This window comes from Oncorhynchus mykiss, chromosome 1, assembly GCF_057628025.1.
Source record: "Oncorhynchus mykiss isolate SJ-2025 chromosome 1, ASM5762802v1, whole genome shotgun sequence".
NCBI lineage: Eukaryota > Metazoa > Chordata > Actinopteri > Salmoniformes > Salmonidae > Oncorhynchus > Oncorhynchus mykiss.
In genome coordinates, this window is record NC_143022.1 from 38,956,342 (window position 1) to 38,966,599 (window position 10,258).

The 10,258-nt window shown below is 41.9% G+C and overlaps 1 long non-coding RNA gene across 1 annotated transcript in view; it reads right to left on the bottom strand.

Annotated features, from left to right (window-relative positions):
• LOC149985493 (uncharacterized) overlaps positions 1–7,321 on the bottom strand; it is a 39,220-nt gene extending 31,899 nt beyond the window's left edge. Inside the window, exons 1-2 of the long non-coding RNA XR_016494917.1 lie at positions 7,194–7,321; positions 6,764–6,825 (exon numbers count right to left, since the gene is read on the bottom strand). This is a non-coding gene — a long non-coding RNA (uncharacterized LOC149985493). The remainder of the gene's footprint in view (positions 1–6,763; positions 6,826–7,193) is intronic.
• Between the last annotated feature and the right edge of the window lie 2,937 nt (positions 7,322–10,258).

The window sequence follows — 10,258 nt, forward strand, 5'->3', positions numbered from 1 at the left end:
ACTCACTCACTCACTCACTCACTCACTCACTCACTCACTCACTCACTCACTCACTCACTCACTCACTCACTCACTCACTCACTCACTCACACACACACACACACACACACACACACACACACACACACACACACACACACACACACACACACACACACACACACACACACACACACACACACACTTGTAAAACTAACCTTGTGGGGACACACAATTCAGTTCCATTCAAAATAAAAAAAATATAACCATAACCTAAACCCCAAAACCTAACCCTAAACCTAACCCTAGCTCTGAAACCTAATTCTAACCATAACACTAATTCTAGCCTTAACCCTAGACCCCCTAGAAATAACATTTGACCTTGTGGGTGCTCACTTAAAATTACACAACAACTAGGTCAGTCAACATTTACTAGACCGTATTTCCACAGTTCATGGTTGCCATTGCACTCAGGTCAGGTCCATCAACAGTGAAATTACCACGCAGGCGTACTAATAACAGAGTGATAGCACTGTAATAACAGAAATATAGGGATATTGAAAACATGATCTTAACAATGGGGACTAACAAAATGTCCCCAGTTGGTCAAAGTGTGGTTCACACACACACACACACACACACACGCGCGCACACACGCACACACACACACACACACACACACACACACACACACACACACACACACACACACACACACACACACACACACACACACACTTCCAAGCATTTAAAGTTAAACATTTAGAGTTAAACAGTCAATTAAAGTTGTCGATTTACTTGCATGTTACAGAAAGCTAAATTGTAGCTGGTCCTGTCAGATAACATGGCACACGTTAGCCCTTTTCTAACCTCACCAGGTGGCAGTGATTACATCCTGGCACAACTTCTGCAGCCAGTTAAAATCGTAGATGTAGTTGGACATGTTCCAACACTGGTCAAATTGCTCTCTGTGTAAAGTGCCTAGTTCATGTAATTGTCACAGATTATGGCAAGGGTTCGAATCTCACATGAGTCCCCCCCCCCCCCCCCTATTGACATTTAAATTTACATGTATCCTATTAGGTTAGTGTGTTGAATAGGGATGTAGCCTACAGCCAACAACTTAACAATGAAAATGGACTTACATTTCAGCCTTGCACACAAACACACTGCTATTGCCTAATAATGATATTGCATAGGCTATGTTACATGGACATGTCCAACAAAATATTTTATATGCATTTTTACAATCATCTGCTTTGTCTCAAATGTGTTATTTCACTGGAGGTGTGCAGAAGAAATTGTCTGCACTCTCGTTATCATCCTACAGATGGCAGTATTGCAGCTTGAATCGACAGTCAATTTTGGAAGACACTTGGCTGTCATTAATATATTCTTATGTAGGTTACACTTACAATGTTTTATAGTTTATGCAATATTATAATAAACCACTTTGTCACATGCGTTTTGAATCGAGAATCAATTTTTTCAACAGTTTTTTCCTCAACAAAAAAGCTTGATGGGCTCGTATCCATGGTTAAAAAGCAGTATCAATTACAATGCAACCGCTTTAACAGTGTGTGGCACCCAGAGGGGATGAGGATTGTTAGAGCCTACATGACTGCTATTTGACAAATCCATAATTGTCTACGTTTTTTTTTTACAATGTGTGATAAACGTTCTTGTAAGGACCTCATTTATCTTTTTTCCCATAGAAACTCATTGATGTGTTTGAAACAGATTAAAAAACTAAAATAAAAAGATTTTGCCATATGCAAAAACTTGAATATGTTGTCTAACGTTAATAGGTTGTAGCCTAGTCAAGGATGCATCAATGCAATATTGTAAAACAACATTGTGTTACAGACCAACTGAACAAGTAAACCTTGAGTATGTAGATTAAAAAATTCAATTTAGCATAGGGCTAACTTGTTCTATGTTATCTGATGGGATCAGCGACAATTTATTGTTTGGTCAAATGCAAGTAAATCAACTATTTTCATTGACTGATATGCATACGATTGCATGAGAACCTGTATAAGGTATATGGGTGCAAGTATGGCCCCAGAATGTCTCCAGGTGGTATGAAGTTCACAATGACTCAACGCTGATGATTTTTCTACTGTCAGAACCTTTGGCAAAATATATCTAACTGTAACCTTTCGAAGCTAACTGCAAGAACAATGGCCAACATGTTCCTTTTGTATTATAGATGTTTTTTTTATTGTCCTTACCCATAACTCTTTCATTCTACTAATTGTCATCTAGAGAATCGTGTTTCCATATGAATACTTCAACATGATGGCACTGAATCAGTGTAAGCATAGCCTTTGTTACAGTAATGTTCCCTCTGATGAAGAAAGCAAAAAGGGCAAACACCCATCTGTGTGTTTAGGATGCTAACCATGTCTCATCTTAGCGGGAGAGCACTCTGGATGGAGAGGTATGGAAGATGCGTTGACCAGTCAAGGTATGTGCTGTTCAGTGTTGTGGATACTCTGTTATCCTGCCAGAACCAGCCCCTTGAAGGTGACGCATTGCTGTGCTCAGAGCCTCTGCCTATTTGTTTACACTTCAACATAGTTGCCTCTTCTGTCTGACACACAGACACCAGCTGAGTGACACATGAGCATAGTGAGATGAGAGTTCAATATCATCTGATGCTGGCTGGTTGCCTTTGTTAGAGCTGATGTGTGGCATGTGGAGAGCTTCTACTGCTGCTCCTACCGTTTGTTTCTCTTTGTCTTATCCATGGAAACATCAGTAGCTGATGGAATGGATAGTCTGTATTACTGTGTTATTCAGAGATACTGTCATCCTCTATTCAAATCCACCAAACTCTATTGGCAACCTAATGATCCAACAGAACATTCAATTAATATTTTACATATTTTACTTTGATCTCTGCAAACATAGTTTGAAGAACCAGCAGTAAATACAATCAGAAAAGTGTGTAAAGAGAATTGGATATGTCACATGCAGACCTTTAAGCGTGTCAACCTTTTTACTTTTAGTAGTCATCTTTTGACAATGATCAGAAGAAGTACAAATAGTCTATTTCTGCTTGCCGCCAATTAGGGTTTTGACAAATGTAACGTTGCCACTGATCTAAGTTCTAAGTATAGCCCATAACACAAACACAGAACTCTCTCTGGCATTCAGCAGAGCACAGATTGGAGCACTAACAGCTTCATGATGTTGATTGAAGAATGAGAAATGTTGGAACTGTCTAATGGGCTCAAGCAAAGAGAAGTCAGAGAGGCAAGTATACGTCAAGTATATTCCAACAAAGTCTATCCAAGTCATGCATGATTCACATGTTTACCTAAACATAGCTATCATTCTCCAACACAACTATTTCCTTATGGTAAGGAAGGGGCAGAACTGTATGTTTTCTGTATTGCCCACGTGGACAGACTACCTGTGATCCCTACCGGCTGAACATGAGTCCTTAGTCCTGGGTGGTGCTGAGTGGATTGCTGCTCTCTGCTGGCCTAGTAACTCTTTGCAGTTGCCTACTACATTTGACTGGGACCAGTTCCCACGGCACTGCTGCCTCAGAGGTAATGAATGAGGAAACCCAGCATTACCATAATGGTCTCTGAGAACCACCTGTTCCTGTCCCCATCCCCGTCCCTGTCTCCCCAAGCTACTCAGCCTGCTTCGTAAAACCCACCACTCCTGATCCCTAGCCCAAATCCCTATCTTCCTAATACCTGCATGACTCCCCGACTAGCCCCCAGCCTCTCCCACATCCCCTCTGCTGCCTATTTGTAAGACAGTTGCTATTTGCCTGCTGTTTTGGAGCAGTTTTTCATACTCCTTGTAAAGGGTAAAGTCCCTCCAGGGTGTAATTTGGGACCTAAATCGCACTTGGTGACGTCCCACTGTATATGCCTGACCAGATTAATACGCACATCAGTGGGGAACTGGAGTCGCATGCAATTCATTACAGCCGATGGCTTGGCCTGCTTTCCCCTCTCTCACACTCAACTTTTCCCTTTTTTCCCCTTGCTCTCATGTCGCTGTCACCATTTTTTGCCAAGTCGTTAGGAGAGTCGAGTATTTGGCAACTCATTTCATGCATCTTTGTTCTGCCTTTTCCAGGTGGATGGGTGACTGTGGATGATACAGAGGTCCATTGGGGGGAAAGGGAGAGAGACGAGAGACAGAGAAGGTGAGATCAAACTATTTTATATCAACTCTATGCTGGCTGTGTGAGTTGGCCTACAAAAGCAGTGAACAGTGGAGTACATTCTACTTTTTTCACTGTACATTCTACTGTACATTATACTTCTTTCACTTAATTCTTTCAGATTTTTAAATAGATACAAAAAATCCAAATGAAAGTTTAGAGTGCTACATTTCTACAGTATTGAATCATATATATCAGGCCTAAGGGGACAATAATTCACTCTAAGGGCCCTCTCTGAAGCCCCTAATAACTCATTCCAGTCAGCAGTTATGGCCATCACTTTGACAGGGGACAAGATAGCTGTCATTCTGGCTAGGCGAGACAGGAGTGCAGGAGTAGGTACAGGAGCTGCCGCCGCTCTGCAATGCTCTAATGAGCACAGAACACATTAAATGGCGTACGCCTATTACAGTCGTCAAATCCCCCCATCCTCCTCTCCTCCTCTGCCCTACCCTGTTCATTTGCTGCTTATCACCCCTGTTGGTGTCATCTGTAATATTTCACATTTTGATTAGCATATGATCCACGGGGTAACAAGACAAATCATTTTATTAGCGTCAATTAGAGCTATAAATGACGATTTATCTGGCTAAATTGTAATTTTACGTGTTCTCCCTCCCAGAAAACGAGAGAGAACAATGGCCTTGTACTGCTTACTTTGTTGCAGGTGCATTGCAGTAATGAGAAGCAGTGGCGTAAGTTTAGTTTAAGAAGTGGGGGGGACATAAGTTGGCGGGGGGTCTGGGATCCTCAAATTTTTTGGTGTATCTAATGCTAATTTCCTGCATTTCTTCGCAATCTAATGACCCATGGCCCTTCTAACAGTCTCTACTTAGAACAACAAAAAGCGATAATTTTTAAATATGTTTAAGTGATTGATAATACTGAACTAGATCAATGATAATTAAATAATCAATATAGTTTTGCAACTTTAACCAATAGCCTAACAAATTAATAACTCTTTCAAATATAGTACAAAATGACTTAACCTGTCTACGATACTGGTTCCCAATTGGGAATCAACCCTCCCACGTTCAGCTGAAACGGTGGCGCATGGAACGCAAAAATATTCTTAAAAATATTTAACCTCCACACATTAACAAGTCCAATAGCTCAAATGAAAGATAAACACCTTGTTCATCTAGCCAGCAAGTCAGATTTCTAAAATGTTTTACGGCGAAAACATAGCACATATATATGTAAAACCACCACCAGACACAGCTCATTTGAATAGCCAAAACATGCAATCAACAAACGCAGGATTAAAAAATAAATCGCTCACTAACCTTTTGAAAATCTTCATCAGATGACAGTAATATGACATGTTACACAGTACATATTTTTTTTTTTCAATAATATGCCATTTATATCCATAAATGTCCATTTACAGTGAGTTCACGTTCAGAAATGACTCAAAAATGCCCGCAGGAAATCTATGTAGCGCGGCAAGATAACGTAAATAGACATCATAAACTTTGACTAAATATACATGTTCTACATATAGTTAGAAAGATACACTGCTTCTTTATGCAACCGCTGTGTTATATTTATTTTTAACGTTACAGAAATCGCACACTATTCCATATGCTGAGACAGCGCTCAGTTCCAAGCTACATTTCTACGTAATGTTGGAGTCAACAGAAACACAGATTTAAGCATAAATATTCCCATACCTTCGATGGTCTTCGCTTTATGATGTTTTAGACACGCAAAACAAACTTCAATTCAATCGGCCATCGTCTGCCCTTCTCTTGAGTGCTGGAACAAAGGAATGGCTGGGACCAATTCGCGCCCATACGCACAGCCTATTCTCTCGTGGCACGCACTAATTTCACTCCCATAGGGTCAATTCTCGCGGGATTTGAACGATTCAAAGCTCTACTGAAAGAGGACATCTAGCGGAAGAGATAGAAAGTGTCCCCAGAATCATATCTGGTTGGGAAGGGTGGGGGCCATGACGTCAAAGTTGCTCCAACTTTCATGGCCACAAAAACTAGTTTGGAAGAATGCCTGCCCTGTGAGTTCTGCTATACTTACAGACATAATTCCAACGGTTTTAGAATCTTTAGAGTGTTTTCTATCCAATAATAATTTTTGTTTGCATATATTAGCAATTTTTGACAGATTTTTTTTCCAGTTTACTAGGGGTACCCAATCTCTCCAAAGGGGGCGTATGTCTGCCATATCCTTAACAGGTTTTAACTTTTGATTGTCTTTATTATGACATCCTCTACATCAAATTTCAGCCAGCCCGAGCCACCTGGAAAAAGTTAAATTAAAACATACATTAACCTTTCTGATCTCCCCATCCCGGATCCGGGATCGTGAATACAGACTCAAGCTCATTACCATAACGCAACGTTAACTATTCATGAAAATCGCAAATGAAATGAAATAAATATGCTAGCTCTCAAGCTTAGCCTTTTGTTAACAACACTGTCATCTCAGATTTTCAAAATATGCTTCTCAACCATTGCAAAACAAGCATTTGTGTAACAGTATTGATGGCTAACGTAGCATTTAGCATTAGCATTCAGCTGGCAACATTTACACAAAAAAACAGAAAAGCATTCAAATAAAATCATTTACCTTTGAAGAACTTCAGATGTTTTCAATGAGGAGACTCTCAGATAGCAAATGTTCAGTTTTTCCTGAAAGATTATTTGTTTAGGACAAATCGCTCCGTTTTCTGCGTCACGTTTAGCTATGAAAAAACCCCTGTATCCAGGATTGTGTAAATCTATCAGCAAGCTCATTAGCATAACACAACGTTAACTATTCATGAAAATCGCAAATGAAATGAAATAAATATGCCATCTCTCAAGCTTAGCCTTTTGTAAACAACACTGTCATCTCAGATTTTCAAAATATGCTTCTCAACCATAGGAAAACAATAATTTGTGTAAAAGTAGCTAGCTAGCGTTAGCATTTCGCGTTAGCATTTAGCGTTAGCATTAGCGTTAGCATCCAGCACGCAACATTAACAAAAACATAAAAGCCTTCAAATAAAATCATTTACCTTTGAAGAACTTCTGATGTTTTCAATGAGGATACTCTCAGTTAGATAGCAGATGCTCAGTTTTTCCAAAAAGATTCCTTGTGTATTAGAAATAGCTCCGTTTTATACATCACATTTGGCTACCAAAAAAAATCCGAAAATTCAGTCCTCAAAACGCGAACTTTTTTCCAAATTAACTCCATAATATCGACTGAAAACATGGCAAACGTTGTTTAGAATCAATCATCAAGGTGTTTTTCACATATCTCTTCATTGATACATCGTTCTTGGACACATGCTTTCTCCCCTGAATCAAATGGTAAAGTAGAAGCAGCTGGCAATTGCGCACCGAATTCGACGCAGGACACCAGGCGGACACTTGGAAAATGTAGTCTCTTATGGTCAATCTTCCAATGATATGCCTACAAATACGTCACAATGCTGCTAAGACCTTGGGCGAACGACAGAAAGTGTAGGCTCATTCGTTGCGCAATCACAGCCATATAAGGAGAGAATGGAAAACAGAGCTTCAGAAATTCTGCTAATTCCTGGGTGATGCATCATCTTGGTTTCGCCTGTAGAATGAGTTCTGGGGCATAGTCGAGCATCTTTTCGTGACAAAATATCGCGCTTAAAACGGGAACGTTTTTTATCCAAAAATGAAATAGCGCCCCTAGAGCTCTAACAGGTTTTTAACATACATAAACAGTACATCCTCCATATCATAGGCCTAATTGTACTGTAGCTCTTTTTAATTGCACACAATATAGCTGGGTCACCCCATCCTGTCCCTAGGGGTCGACGGCCCTGCATCGCCCCAACGCAACACACCCCACTCTGCTTTAGAATCTTAGTGAAACATTCATTATTGGTTTCAGGTGTGCTAGGCCAAGGCCAAAGGGACAAGTAACAGTAAAACAGACCCCCAGGGCCAGGACTGACCAGCCCAGCAGCAAATGATTGCCTTAATACAGTGGGGCAAAAAAAGTATTTAGTCAGCCACCAATTGTGCAAGTTCTCCCACTTAAAAAGATGAGAGAGGCCTGTAATTTTCATCACAGGAACACTTCAACTATGACAGACAAAATGCGGAAAAAAAAATCCAGAAAATCTAATTGTAGGATTTTTAATGAATTTATTCGCAAATTATGGTGGAAAACAAGTATTTGGTCAATAACAAAAGTTTATCTCATTACTTTGTTATATACCCTTTGTTGGCAATGACAGAGGTCAAACGTTTTCTGTAAGTCTTCACAAGGTTTTCACACACTGTTGCTGGTATTTTGGCCCATTCCTCCATGCAGACCTCCTCTAGAGCAGTGATGTTTAGGGGCTGTTGCTGGGCAACACAGACTTTCAACTCCCTCTAAAGATTTTCTATGGGGTTGAGATCTGGAGACTGGCTAGGCCACTCCAGGACTTTGAAATGCTTCTTACGAAGCCACTCCTTGGTTGCCCGGGCGGTGTGTTTGGGATCATTGTCATGCTGAAAGACCCAGCCACGTTTCATCTTCAATGCCCTTGTTGATGGAAGTAGGTTTTCACTCAAAATCTCACGATACATGGCCCCATTCATTCTTTCATTTACACGGATCAGTCATCTTGGTCCCTTTGCAGAAAAATAGCCCCAAAGCATGATGTTTCCACCCCCATGCTTCACAATAGGTATGGTGTTCTTTGGATGCAACTCAGCATTCTTTGTCCTCCAAACACGACGAGTTGAGTTTTTACCAAAAAGTTCTATTTTGGTTTCATCTGACCATATGACATTCTCCCAATCTTCTTCTGGATCATCCAAATGCCCTCTAGCAGAGAGGGTGAGTGTCCTCAACTCCTGCCTGACGGGTCGTGCTCTGGAATGCTCGGAGAGGACACACGGCCGATCGGTGCTGGGGGGGTCCATCTGGGAGTCGAGATGGCAGGCGGAACGCTTCTCGGTCACCCCAGGTGTGTCAGCACCAAACTCACCCAGAACCCCTTGTTGGTCACATGTTTGTCTTGATTTTTTTCCTTTTTCCCGCTTCCCAGCATAAGGCGCTAGTCGATTCAGGTGCAGGTGGGAACTTTATGCTTTGCAGCCCTTAAGTTAGGTGTTCCGCTTGTGCCGATAGATTCTCCCTTTCCCGTGCACTACCTAGATAGCAGGCCATTAGGGTCAGGGGTGGTCAGGGAGGCCACGGTTCCACTGGACATGGTGACGCGGGGGAATCATAGGGAGCGTATCAGTCTCTATATTATTGATTCGCCTGCGTTTCCAGTGGTGCTAGCGATTCCCTGGCTGGCCCGTCACAATCCTAAGATTTCGTGGAGAAAGGGTGTTCTCCAGGGGTAGTCAGAGGAGTGTTCTGGAAGGTGTCTGGGAGTTTCCATCGGCGCCACGTCGGTGGAGAGTCCAGACCAGGGTTCCACGGTGCGCATTCCCCCCCGAGTATTCCGATCTGGCAATCGCTTTCAGTAAAAAGAAAGCAACTAAATTACCACCTCACCGACGGGGAGGGGATTGTACGTTAGATCTCCAGGTAAACGCTGTGCTTCCCAAGAGTCACATGTACCCATTGTCCCAGGAGGAGATGTTGGCTATGGAGACATATGTCATGGAGTCTCTGGGACAGGGGTACATTCGGCCCTCCATCTCACCCGTCTCCTCGAGTTTCTTTTTTTGTGAAGAAAAAGGAGGGGGTTTGCGTCCGTGTATTGATTACAGAGGTCTAAATGCCATCACAGTGGGGTTTAGTTACCCACTACCTCTCATCGCTACGGCAGTGGAATCATTTCACAGAGCGCAGTTCTTCACAAAACTGGATCTCAGGAGCGCGTATAGTCTGGTGCGTATTCGGAAGGGAGACGAGTGGAAAACAACGTTTAGTACCATATCGGGCCACTATGAGTACCTCGTCATGCCGTATGGGTTAAAGAATGCTCCAGCCGTCTTTCAATCCTTTGTTGATGAGATTCTCAGGGACCTGCACGGGCAGGGAGTGGTTGTTTTTATGGATGACATTCTGATCTACTCAGCCATCTGCGCCGTGCATCTGTCTCTGGTACGCAAGGTGCTTGGTAGACTGCTGGAGCATGACCTATACGTC